Consider the following 9043-nt stretch of genomic DNA (forward strand, 5'->3'; position numbering starts at 1 on the left):
TCCAGAACTTTTTCTTCCTGTGAATCTGAAACTCTGTCCCTATTGAACAATGACTTTCTTTTTCCACCTCCTTGAAATATCTTTATAGGGCTTCCATGGACAATGTTTGCAGAGTTCAGTGCTTTTTCTCGAAGAGGTCCCTGAAAGCACAAGAAGAAAATAGTAAGGCCAAAAAGAATTGGTGTCTGTGTTTTCCTATGAGGTATTTTACCCTATCCTGCTGTCAAAATTGCTGGCTGTCAGAAAGCTCCCTGAGTAGCACTGGGTCTTTAACAGATGACTCTGGCCCTGAGTGGTGCCAGGGAGTCAGAATGTATCTTAGTCTGTTTTGTACTGTATACCAGAGACTGGATAATTTATAAAGAAAAGAAATGTGTTTCTCACAGTTCTGGAGGTTGAGAAGTTCAAGGTCGAGTGGCCAGCATCTAGGGAGGGCCTTCTGCATCATAGCACATCAGAGGGCATTACAAGTTGAGAGAGAGCAGGGGAGTCGAACTGGCTTTTATTATAAGCCCCTCTTTCAATAACAAGCCACTCCTGTGATGGCAACATTCATTCATCCATCCATGAGGGCAGAGTTCTCATGGCCTAATCATTTCTTTCTTTTTTTTTTTTTCTTCTTCTTTGAGCCAAAGTCTCGCTCTGTTGCCCAGGCTGGAGTGCAGTGGCAGCAATCTTGGCTCACTGCAACCTCCGCCTCCCAGGTTCCAGCAATCCTCCTGCCTCAGCCTCCCGAGTAGCTGGGATTACAGGCGTGTGCCACCGCACCTGGCTAATTTTTGCATTTTTAGTAGAGACGTGGTTTCGCCATGTTGGCCAGGCTGGTCTCAAACTCCTGACCTCAAGTGATCTGCCCACCTCGGCCTCCCAAAGTGCTTGGATTACAGGCATGAGCCACTGCACTCAGCCTCTAATCACCTCTTAAGTGGCCCCCATCTCAACACTGTTGCATTGGGGATTAAGTTTCCAACACATCAACTTTGAGGGACACAGTCAAACCATAGCAGAATGCCTTTTGCTTGTTTGTTCTGGGAGGACTTCTAGAAATGGGTTCTAGGAGATAAAAAGGCCATACAGCTGTGGGCTCCTCCCCCACCCCCAGTGCTGGCATTCTCCCACTCAGAGCTCAGATAATGATCACGTGGCCTGCACTTAAATACCTCCAGTGATGGGCCTCTCACTGCACCTGAGGCCAATGTTTCCTCATCATCTTCCCTTTATGATTACTACAGATTGTGAGAAAACTTCACAAAACTGGCCTCTTAGGTACTTGAAAGTATTTAGAGTTACCTATCTGGTCTGGTTCCTTGTCTTTTCTGCTTCAAGCTGCTTTCTTTCTTCTTCTTTTAAGAGACAGGATCTCTGTCGCCCTGGCTGGAGTGCATTGATAGGATTATGGCTCACTGCAGCCTTGAACTCCTGAGCTCAAGCGATCCTCCTACCTCAGCCTCCAGAGTAACTGGGACTATAGGTGTGCACCACCAAGCCCAGCTAATCTTTTTATTTATTCTTTACAGATGGGGTCTTGCTATGTTGCTCAGGCTAGTCTCAAACTCCTGGACTCGAACAGCTTGCTGTAAGACAGAGCCTGAAAGCCAGGAGACCTACTGGGTAGATACCTTTGTTTTTGTTTTTTAATTTTTTATGTTTTCAAGATCTCTTTGATGTCATCCTTCCTCCCACTCTAACCCACCCCTGCCTTTACGGGCGAGCATGTCATCTAGGAATGTTCAGAGTACACTGTGTCTCTACCTTGGTGATGATGTAATCCCTCATCTCTAGCTGGGGCTCTGGGAATTGCCTCTTGCCAGATACGGTGTCCAGAGCAAGATCCAATAGCAGGTTCTATAACTTTCAGCTAAAGGGTAGCATAGTCAAAGAAAATCAAAGTGAACAGATCATAATAAAGATCACCCACTCAATCTGATTGGAAAGAAGCCTACGAAATTAGATATATAACATAAAAACAGACTGGGTCGACTGGTCATGGTGGCTCACGCCAGTAATCCCAGCACTTTGGGAGGCCAAGGCAGGTAGATCACCTGAGGTCAGGAGTTTGAGACCAGCCTGGTCAAAATGGTGAAACCCCATCTCTACTAAAAATACAAAAATTAGCCGGGCGTGGTGACGGGCGCCTGTAATCCCAGCTACTCAGGAGGCTGGGGCAGGAGAATCTCCTGAACCCGGGTGGCGGAGGTTGCAGTGAGCCAACATCTCGCCACTGCACTCTAGCCTGGGTGACAGAGCAAGACTCCATCTCAAAAAACAAACAAACAAACAAAAGCGATTGAGCCTGGTGGCTCACGCCTGTAATCCCAGCACTTTGGGAGGCCAAGATGGGCGTATCAGTTGAGGCCAGGAGTTTGAGACCAGCCTGACCAACAAAGTGAAACCCTGTTTCTACTAAAAATACAAAAATTAGCCGGGCATGGTGACGGGCGCCTGTAGTCACAGCTACTCGGGAGGCTGAGGCAGGAGAATGGCGTAAACCCGGGAGGCAGAGCTTGCAGTGAGCCAAGATCACGCCACTGCACTCCAGCCTGGGGGACAGAGCGAGACTCCGTCTTGAAAAAAAAAAAAAAATACAAAAAAAAAAAATTAGCCAGGTGTGGTGGCACACACCTGTAATCCCAGGGGGCTGAGGCGAGGGAATCGCTTGAACCTAGGAGGTGGAGGTTGCAGTGATCAGAGATGGCGCCACTGCACTGTAGCCTGGGTGACAGAGCAAGATTCTGCCTCAAGAAAAAGGAAAGAAAAGAAACTTTAAGAATAAAATAAAATAAAAATACAAACCAGTGCTATTTCATTAAGGAACTGAAGAAACTGCTAATGAATTAAGAAAATGTAAAGGCAGACCCAACCCTGAGAAACATGTTGAAAGAATTGAGAAACAAGTAAAACTATTATGCAACTTTATCAAATTCCATGTATATGTTTCTGAAATATATTAAAACTCAATTTTTTGACAAAGAGGAAGAAATAGTGCATGCTGTTTCTGCACTGAGCCCTGTAGAGTGTGCTTTTGCAACAATTGGTACTATAATAAATTCTAGACAGAGAATTTATCTTCCACTATTTCAAGAAAGATTTCTGGACATTTCAAAATGAACTATGCCTTTGAGTTGAAGATTAACTTGTTTAGAAGACTTTGTGCTGCCAAAAATACCAAAAGATAACAAAAAATAATAAAGAAATAAGCAGCTCAAACTTTGCTGATCTTTATGATAAGCTAATTCTCTCCTGGTTATCTGCCTTTTGAAGCTCCGTTAACTCTGTCCTTCACAGGCTACTAGGGCAGTAGCTTTCCAGTTTTTGGACCCTGATACACGTAAGAAATACTGCAAATGGAAATCTAGAACAGACATTCTGTATGTATGTATCTGTATAAATAAGAAAAAGTTGTATTAACTATTTATTTCCCTTACCACTTGCAATTTACTGACATTTTCTTTCCTTTTTCATTCCATTCCTTTTCTGTCTGAAATTCTGTTCTATTATTCTGTTTATTTTGTTTTATCTTATTTCATTTTTTTATATTTAACTTTTATTTCTTTATTTATTTATTGAGACAGGGTCTTGCTCTGTTGCCCATGCCGGAGTCCAGTGGCACGATTTTGGCTCACTGCAGCCCCTAATTCCTGGGCTCAAGTGATCTTCCCACCTCAGCTTCCTTGAGCAACCGGGACCACAGGTGTTTGCCACCACACCTGGGTTTTTTGTTTGTTTTTTTTTTTTTGGCAAGGGCGGGGTTCTGGGCTCCATATGTTGCCCAGACTGTGCTCACGCAATCCTCACTGCTTCGGCCTCCCTAAGTGCTGGGATGACAGGCATGAGCTACCCTATTCCATTTTTAAATCTCAATTGTGACTCACAAAATTGTTTTTCCCACTTACTAATTAGTCTTAATGAGTAGTTTGAAAAACACTGCTGTAAAGTGTGGCAAAAGGTGAAAGCTAGAAATGTCCTCTCTGCACCAGCCCAAGAACCTTTGCTAATCTACTTCATATTCACTTTCTACACTTCTTTTTCACGAATTCATTTATTCCTCATTTCACTTATTAGAGGAATACCTATGAAGCATCTGCCATGAGTCAAGCACTTGGCCAGTTACTGGGAAAACAGTGGTGAGCAGGAGAAATGTGGTTTCTACTTGTCCCGAGTTTACAGGACTAACCCACTTGTTTAAAGTTACCAAACTTCCTCCCCTGTTGGGTGTACAGCAGTCGGCTGTCTTAGGGAACCTGAATCAGAAGTGACCTAAACACCAAGGGAGACAGTGGTGGAGTGAGAAAGGAGGCAAGTGTGCTTTTTTTTTTTTTTGAAATGGAATTTCACTCTTGTTGCCCAGACTGGAGTGCAATGGCACAATCTCAGCTCATTGCAACCTCCGCCTCCCGGGTTTAAGCGATTCTCCTGCCTCAGCCTCCTGAGTAGCTGGGATGACACGTGCCTGCCACCACGCCTGGCTAATTTTGGTATTTTTAGTAGAGACAGGTTTCACCATGTTGGCCAGGCTGGTCTCGAACCTGTGACCTCAGGTGATCCACCCGCCTCGGCCTCCCACGGTGCTGGGTTTACAGACATGAGCCACCACGCCTGGCCACAAGTGTGCTCTTATATCATGGCACTGGGAGTGCCGTGATATAAGAAACTCTTTACTCAAGAGTTTCCTAGTGGTAACAATAAATGCAGTCTTCAGAAAGAAAGGCATTTTACTTGGTTTGATAATATGATGATGTATAGCGTCTTTCCCTGCTTCCAGTCTGATGGTGTGGGTGTGGGTAACACGTACATGATTACAACACAATTAAATAATATAATAGACCAACATAATATTTTTGAGTTGCATGCAGTTAAGGGATAGTTGAAAGGAGAGGAAATGACAGGAAATGAGGGTAAAAAAAAGGAGCCTGGTTGTGGGGAGGAGTTTTCCGCGAGAGGAAGAGATTTGAATATTTTTACAGATTGAGAGAAAAGAACCAGTGGAGAGGCAGAGACAGGGCATCATTAATTAATGCGGTAAGGTGTTGGTAGACAAAAGTTTCCAGGATTAACCTGGAAAATAAAATCCCTAGAATGGTGACCACTTTATGGATAAAATAAAGGGATAATAGACAAAGCCTGTACTATTATTATAGTTATTAAAAGCAAAAGATATTTGATATGGTGGAAACTTTGCCATTAGCTACTTTTTCTCATTTTCTTGAATGGTAGGGTGATAGCATTTTGTCCTGAAACTACTCCCTAAATTACAAGTGCCCTTGCTTCCTCCCTTTATTTCATGGATTTCTTTGGGCCCATCAAAACTACAGCATCTTTTGTCCCACGGCCCCTTGTTTGTTTGTTTGTTTGTTTGTTTGTTTGTTTTCTAACTTGTAAGGGAAGAATAGCATATACATTTAAAAATGCAAGCATCAAACTTATACAGTTTGATGAATTTTCATAAAGCAAACATATCTGTATGTAAATTCTACATTTACACACAGAAACAGAACATTACCAGCATCGTGGAAGCCCATCATTCTCAGAAACCCTTTCCCCATCCAAGGGTAACTACTGTGCTGACTTCTAACAAAGGGTGCACTTTTAAAAGAGAAAATGAACTTTCCAGTAGATAAACCCACAAGCAAGAAGGTATTTCTTTAAAAGCTATCCAAATAAGGAAGGCATTTTCAACCTGTTCTTAGCTGTTTACCCAAAATATTTCTGTCACTCCTATATTGTTTGCCCAGTTGGAGCAGAAGCAGAGTGAAGAACAGGCCAATCAGGAGGCTTCTGTCTGGAAGACTCCCCTTGGAAACAAACATTTTGAAATGGGAGGTAGAATTCAAACCAAATGTGAACCAACTTATATAATAAGTAACCTGTTTCTGGCTATCTTATGCATCTGATGCATTGATACCTTTTCGTTTTGCTTGTTTGTTTGTTTATTTTGAGATGGAGTCTCGCTCTGTCGCCCAGGCTGGAGTACAGTGGTGCGATCTCGGCTCACTGCAACCTCCGCCTTCTAGGTTCAAGCGATTCTCCCTGCCTCAGCCTCATGAGTAGCTGGGATTACAGGCGCCCGTCACCACGCCTGGCTAGTTTTTGTATTTTTAGTAGAGAGAGGGTTTCACCATTTTGGCCAGGCTGGTCTTGAACTCCTGACCTCAGGTGATCCACCTGTCTTGGCCTCCCAAAGTGCTGGGATTACAGGCGTGAGCCACCACACCCAGCCTGATGCATTGGTATCTTTTTAAAAACCAGAATCTATTTTTCATTATTACTTACAAAATAAAATTTTGGAAAATACAGAAAAGTCAAAACAACCCACAGTTCATCACCCAGCAACATCATTGTTAATATTACGGTATATTTTCCTTTTCGTATTTCTTATTGATTAGATTATTTATTGAATGCATATGCATGGTCCCTGTGGCATTATTTGTAAGAGTGAAAAAATGGACATGTTTTAACATCCATAAGTAGGGAATGGTTAGATTATGGTACAAACATAGCATCATGACATGTTGAAAAGGATTAAGTGGAACTATGTGAACTGACATGGGAAGATACCCATCATCAATTTGTAAGTAAAAAAGATTCAGAACAATATTTATAAGATGATCTTATCTATATTTAAAATACATAGATGATGCCGGGCATGGTGACTCACACCCGTAATCCCAGCACTTTGGGACGCCGAGGTGGGCAGATCACCTGAGGTTGGGAGTTTGCGACCAGCCTGACCAACATGGAGAAACCCCATCTCTACTAAAAATACAAAATTCGCTGGGCGTGGTGGTGCATGCCTGTAATCCCAGCTACTCGGGAGGCTGAGGCAGGAGAATCACTTCAACCCGGGAGGCAGAGGTTGAGGTGAGCCGAGATCATACCATTGCACTGCAGCCTGGGCAACAAGTGCAAAACTCCGTCTCAAAAAAAAAAAGATGAAAAAGGATTTGGATGTTGACTTTTTATCCGAAAACAATTCTTTTGGTCTCACAGAGATATGGCTTAAGTTTTTTGTTTTTGTTTTTGTTTTTTTTGAGACAGAGTCTCACTCTCTCACCCAGGCTAGAGTGCAGTGGCACAATCTCGGCTCACTACAAGCTCCGCCTCCCGGGTTCACACCATTCTCCTGCCTCAGCCTCCCGGGTAACTGGGACTACAGGCGCCCGCCACCACGCCTGGCTAATTTTTGCATTTTTAGTAGAGATGGGGTTTCACTTGTTAGCCAGGATGGTCTCGATCTCCTGACCTCGTGATCTGCCGGCCTCGGCCTCCCAAAGTGCTGGGATTACAGGCATGAGCCACGGCGCCTGGCCTTAAATTTGGTTTAGGAGTAATTAAGAAACACTTTGCAGCCGGGGGCGGTGGCTCATGCCTGTAATCCCAGCACTTTGGGAGGCCGAGGCGGGCGAATCACGAGGTCAGGAGATTGAGACCATCCTGGCCAACACGGTGAAATCCTGTCTCAACTAAAAATACAAAAATTAGCCGGGCTTGGTGGCGGGCCCCTGTAGTGCCAGCCACTCAGGAGGCTGAGGCAGGAGAATGGCGTGAACCCGGGAAGCAGAGCTTGCAGTGAGTGGAGATGGCACCACTGCACTCCAGCCTGGGTGACAGAGCGAGACTCCATCTCAAAAAAAAAAAAAAAAAAGAAAGAAAGAAAGAAAGAAACACTTTGTATTCAAGAGCCAATGCATTTTAAGAACAATGGCAAATAACTATTCATTCAATACATACTTATTGGTAAAAAATTATTTAGAAACCAATACCCAATTGTCTCATGGAAATCTGTCAGGTATTTAGAGTTACCATGTTTACAATATTTCCTATTACATACTAATTTATCATTTTTAGTGAGTGATTCTCTTTTGTGAGACATTAAAGCGTCACTAAGTCAGGCACGACTTGAGATACAGCAGAATTTGAACTCAAGATGCAACCAGAATACTCCAAGTGCAAGGTCGTTTATTTCCAATTGCCTTGAAGTTGGCGACTACGTTAGAAATATGGCTGTGGAAGTACCCCGTTCCTACAATATAAATGATTTCCCCCATTTTTTATTACCAGAATTTGAAAGAGCCAGCATAAAGGAGTCCTCCTCTATGAAGGCATCGATGTTTCACTCAGACAGAATGAGATGCAGTATTCTTTTCATATATATGTCAATATTTATCTACATTATTGCATTTATCATGTATAGTTTTTTTTTTTTTTAATTTTTTGAGGCTGAGTCTTGTTCTGTCGCCCAGGCTGGAGTTAAGTGGCATGATCTCGGCTCACTGCAACGTCTATTTCCTGTATTCAAGCGATTCTCCTGTCTCAGCTCCCAAGTAGCTGGAATTACAGGGGTGTGCCACCACGCCTGGCTAATTTTTTATATTTTTAGTAGAGATGGGGTTTCACCACATTGGCCAGGCTGGCCTCCAACTCCAGACCTCAAGTGATCCACCTGCCTCGGCATCCCAAAGTACTGGGATTATAGGCGTGAGGCACCGCACCCAGCCTATCATGTATAATTGTAACTATTTACTGAAGGGTCTCTTCCAATAGATTATACACTTCTTATGGGCAAGGCTAATGCCTTTTCTCTTTGAACCCTAGTGCCTAGCATAGTATTCAACACATACGAGTACTATCCCTGAGATACTGCAAGGTTTATATAATGGTATGTAGAAACCAATGGTAGTATCTAAATGCCTAGGTAAAGAAATACTTTCAAAAGCAAGTCTTTTTTAATGAATATTTTACATCTGACTGATTTATTTAGTGACCGTAGGTTTTATTTTTCAAAAATGGCCACCATAATGTATTTCATTCCACACGCTACTTGTACACTGAGAAGGTGACACTCCTCCCATCAAGTACTGTGGCTTATATCCCCTCTGCTTGAACTTGAGCAGGTCTCTGTGACTGCCTCAACCAACAGTGTATATAGTTGGAAGTGATGCCATATGACTTCCAAAGATAGGTCATACAAATGCCTTAGATTCTGCCTTATCCTCTTGGGACACATTCTTGGGATCCAAAAAACTATGTAAGGAAGGCAAGCTCC

Source organism: Theropithecus gelada, chromosome 8 (assembly GCF_003255815.1).
Source record: "Theropithecus gelada isolate Dixy chromosome 8, Tgel_1.0, whole genome shotgun sequence".
Classification (NCBI taxonomy): domain Eukaryota; kingdom Metazoa; phylum Chordata; class Mammalia; order Primates; family Cercopithecidae; genus Theropithecus; species Theropithecus gelada.